This window comes from Balaenoptera physalus, assembly GCF_965194825.1.
Source record: "Balaenoptera physalus genome assembly, chromosome: 20".
Taxonomy (NCBI): Eukaryota; Metazoa; Chordata; class Mammalia; order Artiodactyla; family Balaenopteridae; genus Balaenoptera; species Balaenoptera physalus.
The window spans coordinates 54,864,207-54,881,884 of record NC_138901.1 but is presented as its reverse complement, the minus strand read 5'-3'; the positions used below and the strand labels follow the sequence as shown (position 1 = coordinate 54,881,884).

General features: G+C 45.3%; 1 protein-coding gene across 2 annotated transcripts in view; it reads left to right on the top strand.

Moving 5' to 3' along the window:
* Window positions 1-6,090: 6,090 nt before the first annotated feature.
* ZFP3 (ZFP3 zinc finger protein) overlaps window positions 6,091-17,678 on the top strand; it is a 61,694-nt gene continuing 50,106 nt past the window's right edge. For both annotated transcript variants that reach the window (XR_014257995.1, XR_014257996.1), the window contains exon 1: window positions 6,091-17,678. This exon is cut by the window's right edge and continues 24,808 nt beyond it. The gene's annotated coding sequence lies outside the window, so the exon portion shown is untranslated.

Below are 17,678 nucleotides of genomic sequence, written 5' to 3'. Positions count from 1 at the left end.
GGGAGCTTGTGGCTGGTGGTCATTTGGTTTTGGTTTTCAATGGAGGTTTAGATTATATAAAAGTAAAGTGCGCAGATCTTAAGTGCGGCTCAGTGAATTTTTGCGTAGGTCACCACTCAGGTTAAGGTAGAAGAATGTTTCCATCATGGTTTCTGGAATGTTCAGCATCACGTCTCCTCTTGAGTGTGTAACTCATTCCTTATATCCCTTTCATTTTTGCTTACCCAGTGTCTCCATCTCTGCCCCCAAAAACTGCTGTCATTGTCCTGGAGGGAGGTGAGGGAGGGATGAGAGGGGAGGAAGAGGGAGTCTCAGCCTGGCAACGCCCAACTGGCCGTTCCTAACAGGAAATAGAGGAATTTGGGGGACAGGGCGGGGGGGAGGGGGTTCTGCATCTTTGAATCACTTAGCTGTTTGAAAGGTCTCCCAAGCAGCCACAACTTCCCCAGGTTCTGTTCTGTCTTGGGCGTGTTTTACAATGAACGTGTTGATCAAGCTTACTGCACCCGCCTGATTATTTCATCCCGTTCGTGTTTCCTGCCTTTTATCAGGGTGCATTCAGTATTCCAAATAGTATTTTGTCTTAAGATTGCTTTCAAGGAGGATGCTGCCTGCTTGTTTTAACGTTCTGGCTTGGAGGAGCATGTCCATGGCAGTGCCGTATTGTACGTGTTTTGCAGGTTAAATTGCAACCCTGCTCTGCCTGCACCAGGCCAAACCCCAGAATCCCCATCGTTTCAACCTCAGGAAAACACTTCCACCCATTTGAAAAACTGAGCTGCTTGCCCACAGCTTCCTGATGTCAGTCTTGAGGTGCAAGCAGCCAAAACCATAGACATTATCCCAGTTGCAGCCAAACCGCAGCCCTGGGCAAGGCTACAATTGTTTACTCTTGGTTTCTGCACGCTGATGCTGGCTACCTTTATTTTGGCAACTTTGAATGCCAGGTCTTCAGGGATCTGTTGACAGTGACCCAAGATTTGGAATGTAATGGATGGTTTGTCGACTGTGTTTATTTGAGCAGTTTATAATCTGGTCAAGGAGACTAAATGTGAGCAAGAAAATGATAGACTACAAAGTTCTCTGCACGTCAGAGCAAGCTGAGTGGTACAGGCAGTTTGTGGGATTTGAGATGGGAAAGATAGCTCACTAATTTAAAATACAGTGGGATTATTTTCCCCTCAAGACTACCTTGTAAAAAAAAAAATACCTTGTATAAATGTTTTCTACCATTTTTATCCATTTCTCTCTTCCAGCTCAATCTTTTTTTTTTTGGCTGCATTGGGTCTTCGTTGCTGTGCGTGGGCTTTCTCTAGTTGTGGCGAGTGGGGACTAACTACTCTTCGTTGCGGTGCGTGGGCTTCTCATTGTGGTGGCTTCTCATTGCAGAGCACGGGCTCTAGGCGTGCAGGCTTCAGTAATTGTGGCATGCAGGCTCAGTAGTTGTGGCGCACGGGCTTAGTTGCTCTGCGGCGTGTGGGATCTTCCTGGACCAGGGATCGAACCCATGTCCCCTGCATTGGCAGGCGGATTCTCAACCACTCTGCTACCAGGGAAGCCCTCAGCTCAGTCTTTTAAAATGTGATGAATTTTAGATTTTATTCAGAGAATTGCCCACTAATCTCTTATCTGTTCTACACATGCTAGCATCCCTTATGCATTATCAGCCTTAAAACTGTAAAGAACTCTTTTTGTCTCCATTTTTCAGAAGGGAAGACTGAGGTTGTTTTTTTTTTTTTTTTTTTTAATTTTTTTTTTTTTTTTTTGATGTGGGACGTTTTACAAAGTCTTTATTGAATTTGTTACAATATTGCTTGTTTTATGTTTTGGTTTTTTGGCCGCAAGGCATGTGGGATCATAGCTCCCCAACCAGGGATCAAGCTTTTTTTTTTTGTGGCTGCGTTGGGTCTTCGTTGCTGTGCACGGGCTTTCTCTAGTTGCGGCAAGCAGGGGCTACTCTTCGTTGCGGTGTGCGGGCCTCTCATTGCGGTGGCCTCTCCCGTTGCAGAGCACGGGCTCTAGGCTCACGGGCTTAGTTGCTCCGCGGCATGTGGGATCCTCCCGGACCAGGGCTCGAACCCGTGTCCCCTGCATTGGCAGGCGGATTCTCAAACCACTGCGCCACCAGGGAAGCCCAAGACTGAGGTTTGAATAGATTAATGAGTTGCCCAATGTGATACAGTTCCTAAGAGGCAAAGTTAGGATTCCAACTCAGGTCAACTTGACTGAAGCTCAGACTGTTTCATGCCTCTAGGATGATCATCTTTCCTGCTAGAAACCATGTTGCCTTCTCCTCACATGAGTCTGCCTCTAGTTTCTGGTCTCTTCCAAAGCTGCCCTGAGAAGAAATGAGAACCACTATTTGTAAGCCTCCTCCAGGATCATGGACAAAAGTCACGCAGACAACCTGCCAGCTTTCTAGCTCCCTCAATTTTACCCTTGGTTTCCTTGGAAATTCAGGCCAGCAGCCTCTGCCTCATTATACACATTCTCACTCCTCCCACCCACTTCTGTCTCTCTTGAAAGGCAAGAGGAGACTGTGGCATCATCTGGATAGTATGTCTCTCCTAAAGATCTGGTCACCAGATGGATGTTGTAGAAGCTGCTTCTCTCATCCCTAAACAATCCCATAGTTATAGGAGCTGACATTAACCTGCAGTGCCCCGATAGCCTCATCAATGAGGATTTCCATCTCGACTCCTCCAGGTCCTTTCTTATGCTCCCTCTGCCCCCAAACCTGGAGAAGGACTGTGTGTTCCGATACCTGGGAAGGTCTTGCCCTGAGCTCCCATAGCTCTTAGGCTGCAGCTGGGTTCCTGCCTGATGCCCCAGGCACATGGACCAGCCTGAAAAGTTCTCATGCCTAATGAGCTAAGCTTCTTTAAAATGACCATGGAAACGGTTCTGGCTGTTCTTACAGAGACTTCTCAGCCAGAGAGGAGAAGCAGGGTCTCGTTCTTTAAGCCCAGGGCCCCATCTCCAAAAGGTTAGGGCTGCAGTCAAACTTTGGAGCACATAGACCTGGGTTCCAGACTCATCACTAGTTAGCTGTGTTACTCTGGGTAAGTCACCCCCTCTGGGCCTCAGTTTCCTTCTTTGTAAATAGGACTAATAATCCAATGGGAAGATTTAATGAGATAATACATGAAAAGGGCCTGGCACGTATTGGGAGCTCAAGGTTGGTGCCTTCCCTTTTCCCTTGTTATGAACTGGAAATGAAGACTGGAAAAAGAAGGGAGGTGTCGCAAAATGAGGTCGGGTCCCCCAAATGTCAAAGGTGTTCTTCAGCTCAACCCTCCACGATGGCTGGTACCCCGTATCCACCAAAGCCTCGCCCCCAAGCCCTGTTGTTCCACTGTTGTCCGCGAGGGGGAGAAAGGGCGCGCGTTCGCTTGCGGGTAGCTTTCGCTAGCGCGTTCACAGAGCCTTGAGAGAGCGCGGCCTTGCGCGCTCCTGAGTCTCCGGGGGGCGTGCACGCGCAGGAGGCTGGGCGTGACGCGGCGCTAGGTTGGGCTTCCCTTTCCCGCGTGCTTGGAGCTGCCCAAGGTTGAGGCTGGGGGACTCGGGGTGCCCGAGGAGAGCGGCACGGGTGTGGAGTGTAGGGCCTGGAGCTCTGCGGGCATTTCTTCTTCCGAGACCAGCTATCGTCTTCGTTTTCCAGAGGGAACGACCTGACTCCCTTCAGAGTTAGTATTTTCTTTCCCATCATGGATGATCAGGAATTCCAGAGAAAGGGAAGAGAAGTGACATTCATTGGGCACCCTCTGACATAGGGACGGTGCAAGGGGAAGTGGACCAACCTTAGGGGCAACGATTCCCCTATACTAGAGGAGCTTTTGGATTGGGGTTTGCTTTGTTCGAAATTTGGTAAATACAGAAAAGTAGAAGGAAGAAAATGGAAATAATCCACATTTCCTCACCACAAAGGATCTCTTGTTGTCTCCTATAAATGTACCCTAAAATGTTTGTTCAACAAGTATTTATTGAACACCCACCAACTATGTGCTTAGCATGTTAGGTTGTGTGGGACTGCAGAGGAAAAAGAATGATGACCAGGAAACAGGATTTTCAGAAATCTGCAAATGAGTGCATGTTAGTGTCTTAAAGGGAAATTCCCATAGCAAAAGCGAGACAATCACCTTAGGAAGATTTCAGAGAAGAAAACCCACAGAGGGAATTCCCTGGTGGTCCAGTGGTTAGGACTATGTGCTTTAACTGCTGAGGGCACAGGTTCTACCCACTGATCTGGGAACTGAGATTCTGCAAGCCCTGCATGGAGGGGCGGGGGGGAGGGGGGGACAAAACCAAAACAAAACAGCAACAAAACAAGCAAAACCAAACCACACACACACACACACACACACACACACACACACACAAACACACACAAGAAAACCCACAGAAGAGAGAAGCTGTGAAAATGATAAAGGCATTACCTGTATTTGAATTGAATGCACATGAGAGAATATATATGGGAAAATTATTTAGCCGAATTCTCTGATTTTTTTCTTGTACGTTTTTTATTTGACTTTAAGTCACAAAATAATGCATGTTAATTGTATACAAAATTGTAAACACTATCAGAATTTTAATACTCATGAGGAAAATGAGGCCCAGAAATGCTAAGTAACTTGCTTAGAATCCAGTTAAGTCTGGGACCAGATCTCAGATTTCCAGGCTGGTACTGTTTCTGTTGTATCATAATAGGCAAATGTGGTTCAGGCTTTAAATGAATTTCTCACATTATTGAGTTTCAGAGAATTCATCCTGGAGGGAAAAAGTCTACAAATTTAATCAAAACTTGAGTTCTCAGATAATAATTAGTTCTTGGATAATTCTTACTAAGGAGATAGTCTGTAAACATAATGACTAACTCTTGGCTCTATCATAACTTGTAGTAGACAGCAGGAGCTATATTGGAGAGTAACTAAATACATTTAATAAATACGGTAAAAAGTCAGATGGATTCTTACCCTTGTTAAATTCCAGGGCATCCACACTTGAATTAGCTCCTGTGAAAGTTTATGCAGAACCGGGTGGGTGGCTGTCACTCCCGTGATGGAGGAACCACCCAGCTTGCTTTCTCTATGATTCAGAACGTCTTGATCATTCTTCAGTCATGAAATGGGCAGGATATGGGACTGTGAGACCAGGACCCAACTAGAAGCCCTTACTGCACACTACATGGTAGGGGAAAGAAGGCCTTTGGAAATATCCTTTTGAGAAGATTCTAGACAGAAGATCCAGAGTCAGACCTTTGAGGGGAAATGATTAGGATGCTATAGAGTTCTTAATTTGGTTGTACTCAGAATCACATATGAAGCTTCTTAGAAATAAAGCTTCCGGGGCCCAACCTCACAGCCTCTCTCCTCTTTCAAATCTGTGGTTCCCAGGACACGTAGATTGAGAGCCAGTCTCCTTACCATGGCTCATGAGGCCCACAGGATCTGGTCTTCACCCACCTTTCTCACTTTATCTCTGAGTGTCTAAGCACTTTCTTTCCCCATCTTTGTGTATCATTTATGTCTCAACTGAATCGTGTTTCCTCAGAGAACCTTCTTTGATTTCCCATCATGTTACCCAGAGACACCCACACTCTCAAGCGTATTTCACCCTGTTTTATTTTCCACATAGCCTTCCTCTCTCTTTGAAAGGCTACTTTGTACTTCTTCACTTGTTTATTGTCCATCTCAGGAGTCTCTCTGGCCCGCCGCCTTTTTTTTCTTTTGCGCCGCCTTTTTTTTTTTTAAATTTATTTAATTTATTTAATTTTTGGCTGCATTGGGTCTTCCTTGCTGCACGTGGGCTTTCTCTAGTTGCTATGAGCGGGGGCTACTCTTTGTTGCGGTGCGCGGGCTTCCTACTGCGATGGCTTCTCTTGTTGCGGAGCGTGGGCTCTAGGCACACGGGCTTCAGTAGTTGCGGCACATGGGCTTCAGTAGTTGCGGCACGCGGGCTTCAGTAGTTGCGGCAGGTGGGCCCAGTAGTTGTGGCTCACGCGCTCTAGAGCGCAGGCTCAGTAGTTGAGGTGCATGGGCTTAGTTGTGGGATCTTCCTGGACCAGGGCTCGAACCCGTGTCCCCTGCATTGGCAGGCGCATTCCCTGTGCCACCAGGGAAGTCCCCGCTGCCTGTTTTTGTATGGCCTGAGAGCTAAGGGCAGTTTTTACATTTTTAAATGGCTGGAAAAACTGAGAAGAATCACGACAATGTATAGACAAAGTCGTCTATGTGATGGGGGCCTTGCAGAGCGGGGAAAGGAAAATAATTATGTGCAGATGCTTTTCTGGGAATGAGTTTGAGACTAAAGAAACCTCTGTGTCTTAGAAATGAAGCTCTGTAACTGAAGAGAAGCAGATGCTATAAAGACTACAGGAGAGGCAAGACCCACAAGACGGAGATCAAGGAGTGGGCTTTGAACAGGTATTATCAGAAATAAGTGTGCCTGGGGACTTCCCTTGTGGCGCAGTGGTAAAGAATCCACCTGCCAATGCAGGGGACATGGGTTCGACCCCTGGTCCGGGAAGATCCCACATGCCATGGAGCAACTAAGCCCGTGAGCCACAGCTACTGAGCCCACGTGCTGCAACTACTGAAGCTCACACGCCTAGAGCCTGTGCTCCGCAACAAGAGAAGTCACTGCAGTAAGCCTGGGCACCACAACGAAGAGTAGCCCCGCTCGCTACAACTAGAGAGAAAGCCCGTGTGCAGCAACGAAGACCCAATGCAGGCAAAAAAATAAAAGAAAGAAAAAAAAAGAAATTAAGTGTGCCTGGGGTGCTCATGGCTTGTAGGATTATAAGAGCACCTCTTGTTTGGGGCCCAGGGAGGAATGGATACTTGAAGTAGGAAGTGGAATATTCCTTAAGGAAGAATATCACTGGGCACCTGCAGTGAGCCAAACGCTGAGACCCCGAGGTTTACAGCAAAGTGTTTATCCACGAGGCAGGCGAGGAGACAGGGGAACAAATCTCAGATCCGCCTCCAGGAATGAGAGGGGTTGGGGTGTTTATGGGATGAAGAAGCAAGGCCATCTGACCGCCTGGGGAGCGTGGGGAAAGGTGATGGCAATAAGAAAAGGCGAGGTAATCCACGTTCTGTTCTGCGCAGGTGCAACTAAGCTACAGGGTTCTTCATGGGCCGGGTGTTGAGAAAATGGCGCCATTAGCACGTTCTGAGGGTGGAGTTGGGGGCCCGCTGACGTCAAAAGGTCACCGCGGGGACACTTGCGCATGCCCAGGTGGAAGGCCCGCGGTCTCAACCAGTCTTAACCGGCTAGAGCTCAAACTGGACACAGCTGACTGGACGACAACTCAGGCAAACTTCTTTTTTTTTTTTTTTTAAAAGCAAGTTGGGGGCCTGTGAGTCTGTAAATTGTTCTGAATGTTATTCTAAGTGTTTGGATTTTATCCTGTGAACACTGAGATGCGGTGAGGAGTTTTTAATTTTTATTTATTTATTTACTTATAGCTGTGTTGGGTCTTCGTCTCTGTGCGAGGGCTTTCTCCAGTTGCGGCGAGCGGGGGCCACTCTTCATCGCGGTGCGCGGGCCTCTCACTATCGCGGCCTCTCTTGTTGCGGAGCACAGGCTCCAGACGCGCAGGCTCAGTAGTTGTGGCTCACGGGCCCAGTTGCTCCGCGGCATGTGGGATCTTCCCGGACCAGGGCTCGAACCCGTGTCCCCGGCATTGGCAGGCAGATTCTTAGCCACTGCGCCACCAGGGAAGCCCCCAAACTTCTTATCGTTTAGGCTACGTGAAGCTTAGAGGACATGCAAGTTTTGTAAAAACAATTAAGGTGAGCCTGATCAGTGAAGGTAGGTTACAGTGTATTATTTATTAAGGAAGTTAGAGTTTCATGGATCTGACTGAAAACCACCCTCGGTTTCACTTGTTCACGTCTCGGGTGAGAGGGTGGACGTAAATGGAAGGAAGGTCACCGTAGGTCTCAGTGGGAAGTGCCTCAAACCTGGGATTCACCATGAATTTTCACAAAAGAGTAGAAGCTGGGGGACAAGGCATAGGAGTGGTGGCCCTGGGGAGGGGATGGGGGCGGGGGAATGACCAAGGGGAGCAGGGGTCTAACATAACCATCTCACCTGGAGAATCCCTGTTCTTCTTGGTGGACGGCCTCACGGTGCCCAAACAGCCCTAAGGCTCTTACCTGCCAGGGGGAATAGCACTTCTTCTTTTTTTTTTTTCTAGTTTGGAAGATTTTCTTTTCTTTTTTTTTTTTGAATAGCACTTCTTAGATAGGGAGTCAGTGAGTTAGGGGAACCTAACACTGTTTTCATTCTGCAGCCAAGAAAGATGATGGTTCCTCGTGGTCCCTCATAATATCCAGTCCAGATGGCTGGGAGGGGCAAGTGATAAGGATTCTCCATCCCCTGCCTTTTCCCTTCCTGTAATTTCCTTACCTATTAGCCACAAAGTACAGTAAGTTCCCTACATACAAATGAGTTCCGTTCCAAGAGTGTGTTTGTAAGTCCAATTTATTCATAAGTCCAACAAAGTTAGCCCAGGTACCCAGCTAACACAATCGGCTATCTAGGACTGTACTGTAATAGGTTTATAATACTTTTCACACAAATAATACATAAAACACAAAAAATAAAACTTTTTTTTTTTTTTTAGAATTAAGTTGAAAGTAGCTAAGCTATTTCCCCACCTTACTTGTTTTAATCTTAGCTATGTGACTTGCTTTCGACAATGGAATGTGGGTGGTAGTTACAATGTGCTATTTCTTATTTATTTATTTATTTATTTTATTTATTTATTTTTGGCTGTGTTGGGTCTTTGTTGCTGCTCGCGGGCTTTCTCTAGTTGCAGAGATCAGGGGCTACTCTTTATTGCGGTGCACGGGCTTCTCATTGCAGTGGCCTCTCTTGTTGTGGAGCATGGGCTCTAGGCGCATGGACTTCAGTAGTTGTCGCTCGCGGGCTCTAGAGCGCAGGCTCAGTAGCTCCATGGCATGTGGGATCTTCCCGGACCAGGGCTCGAACCCGTGTCCCCTGCATTGGCAGGCAGATTTCTTAACTACTGCGCCACCAGGGAAGTCCCCAAAAAATAAAACATTTTTAATCTTACAGTGCAGTACCTTGAAAAGTACAGTAGTACAGTACGACAGCTGGCATACAGGGGCTGGCATCGAGTGAACAGGCAAGAAGAGTTACTGACTGGAGGAGGGAGGGGAAGTGGGAGATGGTAGAGCTGAAGAATCATCAGCAATAGGAGACGGAAGGCAAGCTGCAGTTTCACTCATACCTGAATGCACGTTCGCATCTTTGAAAGTTCACAGCTTGAAGGTTCGTGTGTAGGGGACTTACTGTACCTGGAATCCTAGACAATTGCTAGGGTTTCTATTGTGAAGACCTCACAGCAGCATTTAACATTCTAATATTGTGGGTGGGTAGGAAAGGTGGACACAAAATCCTCATCGCCTTGTGAAGACTGGCCTTGGGGTGGGCACTGTGAAGGCCCTTAATTCGTGAACCATTGTGCGTGGGGTAAACCCTTCGTACTGATTTTAGTGACTTATCCCACGTCTGAGTCGCCTAAGAAGGAGATCTCAGGTGAGTGCTGCCACCTTCCTGCTGTTTGTCTTCTGCTCCGGCAGCACAGCGCCCCCGTCTCCTCTCCTCTATCTCAGGAGCACTGGCCTCAGAGGTCAGAGGAGACAAGCCCAAATCAGCCTGATCCTTATCTTGCTTATTACCTCTGCTTCAACGTGTTGGTTTTTTTTTTTTTTTTTTTAATGTTTGATAGAATTCGCCTGTGAAGCCATCTGGTCCTGGGCTTTTATTTGTTGGAAGATTTTTTTTTTTTAATTAATTAATTTATTTATTTATGGCTGTGTTGGGTCTTCGTTTCTGTGCGAGGGTTTTCTCTAGTTGTGGCAAGCGGGGGCCACTCTTCATCGCGGTGCGCGGGCCTCTCACTGTCGCCGCCTCTCTTGCTGCGGAGCACAAGCTCCAGACGCGCAAGCTCGGTAATTGTGGCTCACGGGCCCAGCTGCTCTGCGGCATGTGGGATCTTCCCAGACCAGGGCTCGAACCCGTGTTCCCTGCATTGGCAGGCAGATTCTCAACCACTGCTCCACCAGGGAAGCCCAACGTGTTGGTTTTAAAGGGTCACAGTTCTTACCCCGCCCGTGTTATTGTCCCCAGCCCAGGGCCTTGTTTTGACAACTCACCCAAGGGCAGAGCAAACCCAGCAAACAGTATAGTTTACCTTTAAGGTAGGTTTAACATCTTCCCCCTCACCCAAATAGATACTTCTGTGGAGCACACTTTCTGGAAAATAAGCCCATAGATGAGGTTTGACATCTCCCATTAGAAACTCGCAATCTTTGGAACTTAAATCTCAAAGAGGCCTTGAGCAGCAGCACTGACTTTGGGGGACTGCAAGGAACTTTAGAGAACATTTAATCCGTCATCTTATTGTATTTATTTTTAAAAAAAACTATGGAGGGTCTACTGCTTAGGACGCATTCTCCTATATGTTTCGGATGACACAAAAGTCATATTAAATATCTCTATCTTCCTCTCCTGCCTTCTTTCTGGAGAGCTCTCTGCCTCCCACCAAATTGTTCTTTACAGACCCCACACTTTTCTGCCTCTGTGTTTTTCCTAGAAGGTCCTCCACACCTGACAGCCCCCTTCGACTGGCTTCCTCCTGTCACCCAGGAGTCTCAGCTTAGCTGCTGTCATCTCAGGAAACCTCAATTCTCTCAGTCTGGGTTGGGGACCCTTTTCCTTTCCAGCTTATCCTGGACACATCTCTGTCACTACATGTACCATGTGATGATGCAATTGTGAATTTTGTCATCTCCCCTTGACTGTGGACTCTTTGAGGTTAGGGGACTGAACCTGTTTATCTTTGAGTCAGACCGAGATTCTCCTCGAGCAAAGACTAGCAGGAGAGAGAAGCCATCATGAGGCTTATAAAAGGAGTATAACAAAGTAGGCATGACAGATATCACGAGAACAGTAAAAGAGTAGCATTAAGTCACTCTCAGCTTCTTGGCAGTAGGCTAGAGCTAGAAGTCCACCTCCAGCTGAAGGAAGTAGCCCGGGAAGCAGTCACTTCCTTCTAAACTAAAGACCTTGAGTCCTGGGGAGGTTCTATCAAGCGTAGAAGCCTGAGTCATCAACAGGTGAATGTTCTGGTTGACAAGGCAGTGAAGAGTAGGGGAAGGAGCCCAAGATGGGGTGTCAGGAGACCTGGTTCTAGTTCATACTTTTTCCATCTGATCCACTTTGGTCCACATGAGAACCCATTGGCCAAATGGGACTCCCCAATATGTCATATCTTTTCCTCGGCCTAGAACAACTTCTGTCCTTCCCCAGCTGTCTTCTGGTCAGAATACTGCTCTCCTTTAAGATCCAGCTCAAATCCCATCTCCTGAGTGAAGCCTTCAACTTCCAAACCAGATATGAGGTAAGGGTGTCTCCTCTTTGCGCTGAACCCCTATGGAAAAATGTATATACCTCTTTTAGGAAACTTAATCTTGTTCTGCTTCACTGTTTACTTATGAACTTCTCTTGTTTCTCCTACTAAATTACCCCCATTAATTTTCCCCTCCTTGAGAGCAAAGATCATATTTGTGGAGCTCCCTTATGTTATTACCTAATTTATGGTAGATGCTCACATCTTTGTCGACTGAGAGAAAGATTCCCTTTTATTCAGTAAAGAGTCGTGGCCCGTGGCATGGACTCTGAGGCACTCACAAGCTGTGTGACTCTGAGCAAGTTACTCAAGCTTTCTGTGCATCAGCTTCCCCAACAGTAAATGGGAACAGTAGTACCTACTTCACAAGGCTGCGCTAAGGAGTCAGTGAGCACTTAGCCTGGAATGCCGTGTTAACCATTAGTCCAGTCCTCCTTCGAAGAGTGTCAGCAGGAAGTGCTGTCATTAGTATGGAAACACCAACAGGTAATTCGAATTTTTCCCTCCCTGACTTAGTGACTTCTTCCCCCATCCCCAAATCTGCTGTGACCGAACCACTGGTGAGTTGTAAAATCCTCCCAGACGGCTTTACATTGTTCTAGATATTTGTATGGATTCCTTGGTTTGGGTATACAAGTGAGTTTGGAAAAGTAAGATTCTGCATTGTGTTTTCCAGTTAATCTTATAGATTTATTTGTTAATTTGCATTTGTTTTGTTTTTACAAGAAGGAATGCCTTTAGATAGGTTCCTGAGAACACACACAGGTTTTTCTATTAGTGGAGTTAATTAGAGATAGAGCAGTGATGTCCCAGAGGGTTAATAGTGACCAGGTCCCCCAGTAAAGTCAACGTCTTGTGATGATTAACACAGTTTACAACTTAAGTGAACAAAGACAGCTTTCTATACCAAACACTCAAACAAATGAAGATTCCTGTAACATTCACAGGCTCGAGGCTACAGACAAATGATTCTTAGAATCATGAAAACAGCCCTTCTAATATTGATGGAAAAAGCTCTTCGACCCTTTAGAAAAACTAAAGGAAGGACCTACTGTATAGTACAGGGAACTATACTCAGTATTTTGTAATAACATATAAGGGAAAAGAATCTGAAAAACTATATATATATATATATATATAAATAACTGAATCACTTTTTAAAAAAATAATTAGGTTGTGCCTGGTCTTAGTTGTGGCAGGCAGGCTCCTTAGTTGCGGCATGAATGTGGGATCTAGTTCCCTGAGCAGGGATCGAACCCCAGGCCCCCTGCATTGGGAGCACAGAGTCTTAACCACTGTCCTACCAGGGAAGTCCTGATAACTGAGTCACTTTGCTGTACACCTGAAACGTTGTAAATCAACTGTACTTCAATTTAAAAAATAAGTAAATAAATAAAATAAAATGGGAAGGTTAAAAAGAAAAAGAAAACTAAAAGATCCTGAACCCCAGTTTTTGCAGGACAGGATACAGAACAAGTAAAGATTTAACTTAACATTTTGTGGTCCCTAGTATGTAAATATTTCCTCACCTATTTCTTATCTTTCTGGAAAACCAAGGTTAATGGCTAGCCCAGGGCTTGCCTTTCTTAAGCACTTCTATCTACACCAGAAGTATTTGGTGTTATAGGTTTTTTCATTCCACCTGCTAAGGTTGGATTATCAGATGAAAGAGGTTGAGATGCTACAGGAAGAAGAGGTGAGATAACTAGTGGAGTGAAAGGGAAAAGAAACATGTTGCTCTGATTGTGATTCTCTGCTGTTAAGCACGGCGAAGTTGGGTGCTGCTGGCCCCTGGCCTGTTTTGCTGCCCTCCACCACAAATAACTTGTTTCAGAAGCTTTTCCTGTTGTTAAGGCCTGGGTTGGAGCAGTGCTTTTTACAGTACCTGCATCTGGCACCAGGGGGAGGCCTGCAGGGAAAGGGAGCCTTTTCAAGCCCTGCTTTCTTTCAAGGAGGGGACAGAATACAGACACCCTTCTTGGGGATCTTCCCCGGCACGGACCCAAGCTTGTCTGCCTGTCCCCTGCTCCGTACAGGCTGGAGTGGGCTAAGGAGGAGGCTGCCTGGGCGAGCATCGTCCTCCTCTGCAGTTGCTTGTTTCCTTTTAAGGACATTTATTTTGTCTCTATTCTGACAAACAAACATTAAGATTTTCCATGGAGGACTGGACAATCAGAGGAACTTCGAGGCAGGGGGCCTGTTCCTGCTTCTGTACAGCTTTGCAAGGGGGAACGGAAGGAGAAGGGGGAAGAGACCTTAGAAAGCTTAACTGTGCATCCTGAGCAGGTTTTATGTTTCCATTAAAAGAACACTGCAGTTTACCATCATCACGCACTGCGTGCTCCCCTGCAGCTGAGAGGGAGTTCAGGACAGTAACCATGGAGACATGGCACTCCCAAAAGCAGCATTCCGGTGTTGGAATGCTGCATCCAGATTGAAGAAGACTAACAGCCTGAGGAGGTTCAGAGGTTAGACTTCTTTGAGCTTTAGACACTGGACTAAATCGTTGAGTCACTGAGGTTATGAGAGACATAAAGAAGCAATCGCAACATATTCTCTGGTCCCATTTTTTAAAATTTATTTATTTATTTATTTATGGTTGTGTTGGGTCTTCGTTTCTGTGCGAGGGCTTTCTCCAGTTGCGGCGAACGGGGGCCACTCTTCATCGCGGTGCGCGGGCCTCTCACTGTCGTGGCCTCTCTTGTTGCGGAGCACACGCTCCAGACGCGCAGGCTCAGTAGTTGTGGCTCACGGGCCTAGTTGCTCCGCGGCATGTGGGATCTTCCCAGACCAGGGCTCGAACCCGTGTCCCCTGCATCGACAGGCAGAGTCTCAACCACCACGCCACCAGGGAAGCCCTCTCTGGTCCCATTTGTATGAACTATTCAGGACATGTACATTTCTAGAGACAAAGTAGACCAGTGGATGCCTAGGGCTGGGGTGAGGTATAGGATGGAGAGTGACTGCTAATGGGTACATACAAAGTTTCTTTTTGGGATGAAAAAAATGTTCCAAAATTAGGTTATGGTGGTGATTGCACAACTCTGTAAAACCACTGAATTGTACACTTTAAGGAGTGAAATTTACGGTATGTGAATTATATCTCAATAAAGCTATTAAATCAAAGCTTCCCCTACCCTGTCCCCCAAGAAAAGCAAATTCCAAATCTAACTGTAGTTAAGGAGGCAAATGTCCCCACTGAGGGTGGGGTTATAGATGAAATAAGATTGACTGTGAGCTGATGGTTGCTGAATGAGGGTGATGAGTACTTGGAGGTTCCTTGTGTTATTCTCTTGACTTTGGTATGTGTTTGAAAATTTCAGTAGTAACAAGTCAAATGAATTTTTAAAAACTAAAACACACACAAATCACCTAAAATGCTGTGAGAAATGAAAGGACAGAAAATGGGCGATGGTAAAAGCTGAATCCCACAGTTACCACCTAAAGAAGGGTTACCCCACGTGTCAGGGAAACATGAAGAGAGCAGGTTCTGTTGTAGGCATTGAGAACCTGGCCGACCAACAGAGAAATCTAGAAGGTCCGTAGCTGGTAATTTGCATCATCACTAGTTTTTCTTATCTTTATTCAAGTTTTATTTTATAGATACCAAAAAATGGGTGAGAGAATGGCTGGGCAAGAGAATGCCAAAGCGAAAATAATCTGTTACCTTTTTTGAGACGAAATAAAGATTTTAAAACAATCACTCTGAAAACAGCACGGTAAAAAAAAAAAAAAATTCATGTGAATATGAAAGGATATGTATAAGAAAAAGTAGGTCTCCTTCCTATGGTGGACCTCAAGTTTTTTTTTTTTTTTAATCTTTTTTTATTGAAGTATAGTTGATGTAGGGCCTCAAGTTTTATTCCCCAGAGACAATCGCCAAAACTACCAGCAGTTCTTATAAATGCAGAATGTGTGTGTTTGTGTGTGCGCTTGTGCACACGCGCATACAGGTATACACATACACACTTACCTTTTTTCTTATATATATGAGTATATGTATATATAAGGCATACCTCAGAGATATTGTGGGTTCAGTTCCAGAACACAGCAGTAAAGCGAATATCACAATAAAGCGAGTCACACGAATTTTTTGGTTTCCCAGTGCATATAAAAGTTGTGTTTACACTATACTGTAGTTTATTTAATGTGCAATAGCATTATGACTAAAAAAAGAGAATATACATATCTTAATTAAAAAATACTTTATTGCTAAAAAATACCGTCATCTGAGCTTTCAGTGAGTCATAATCTTTTTGCTGGTGGAAGGTTTAAAATATTGGGAGAATTACCAAAATGTGGCTCAGAGACACAAAGCAAGCAAATGCTCTTGGAAAATGGTGCCAATAGACTTGCTCGAAACAGGGTTGCTACAAGCCTTCAATTTGTAAAAAATGCAAGCACAATAAAGAGAAGCACAATAAAATGTGGTACACCTGTGTGTGTGTGTGTGTGTGTGTATTCTTTTGCACCTTGCTTTTTTTTCACTTAGTTTATCTTAAAGGAAACTTAATGGTCACATTTTTTTTTTTTTTTTGGCTGCACCACGCGGCATGCGGAACTTCCCCAACCAGGTATCAAACCCGCGGCCCCTGCAGTGGAAGCGCAGAATCTTCACCACTGGACCGCCAGGGAAGTCCCTGGTCACTTTTTAAATATCACTAAAATGTCCCCCTTGCCCCCCACAAGTTAGATGGTGATTTTCAATGACCAAAGAGAAGTCTCAGCCCTACAGCAAAATAAATCTGTAAGTCAGGCAAAGGACAATTCTCCCTTTGCCTTTCATGAAAGAATCATAGGTCCCCAGTAGGTCTGAAATCAGGTCTGGAGGCAGGACTGGGAGAAGAAAGAAGGAAAGACATCAAGGAGCGTGGGGCAGTCAGACCTGAGTCAGGCTCCGTGCTCTTAGTCTGACTGTCCACAGCCTTGCTGTTCTCCCTGCCCAGGCACCTTTGAACCCGTGGGGAAAAGTCCCGATCCATTTCTGAGTATTGTAGACCCTACTTCTCCTCTATTACTGCAGGAGTTCCCAAACACAACCTGCACGCTGGGGTTTGCCCTGGACCCGAAGGAAGTGCTTGGGTACCCCGGACGGTGTGTGTGCAACATGTGTGAGAAGGTTACCTTTGTTGGGAAGGCTTTTCCTTCATGCTGAAATTATTTCCTTCCTTGTTTTCTTCTTTTTCTTTCTTTCTTTTTTTTAAAAATAAAATGATGTTGATAGTGTTCCCCTTGCCAAATATCTTTATTGACAAAACTGAAAGACAAGTATTTGTATTAGAAAAATGTTCTAAAATATATGTTGGGCTCCACAATTTAGATTTCCCGGTTAGTAAAATTGAGAATAAAAATGTTGGGAAGCACCATGTTGTCATACAGTGAGCCCCTTTGTCAACACAGCCTGTCTACCCTGTTGCTACAGACTGCTCTCCTTGCCCCATTCCTGTTCGTGGAAATTCTCATCATCCAGGCTCAGCTCAGAATGCCACGCCTGCAAGCACAGAGAGGTTAATAAGAGAAGAGGCATACCTCAGAGATATCCCCTAGTAGTATGAGAATGACGAAGGTCATATTACAAAATTGTGGGAAGGGGGAGAGTGGAAGGATTATTCAATAAATAAATGGGAAGTACAAGTGACCAGTAAGCATATGGAAAAAGTGCTCTCTCTGAATAGGTATCAAAGAAAGACAAAGGAAAACATATTCTATCAATATTTTTGGTTGGTTAGAATTCAGGGAAAGTCTCAAACCCTGCTGGCATAAATTGGGAGATGAAAGAAGGATCTAGTTACCAACAAAAGGAAAAGAAACACTGGGTAGGTAAAAACAGCAAGGGCCCATTGCAAAAGTTTTCAAATTCTGGTCTTTTTTTTTTTTTTTTTCCTGGATAAATTCCCAGAAATACAATTATTGGGTGAAAGGGTATGGACACATTTAAGGTTCTTGTTTCTTTCCCAAATGATGCTGATTTATCCTCCCATTAGTACAGGAGAAAACCAAGCTTTGAAAATTAAAGATAAAATAAGCTATGAGCCAAGTGAAAAAGTATAACAGAACTATGACTATATCTAAGCAAACTGTTGAGTGCTTGGGAATCTCAGGGAGTCTAGTCCTGGCTCTGGGTTCTGGGCTTGGCTTGGACACCAAACTGAGCTGTGAGCAAAACTCCTGCTTTTTGTGTCTCATCTTGTACAAGTACTGAAAGAGAGTCTTGGATTAGCTGATTTTAAAA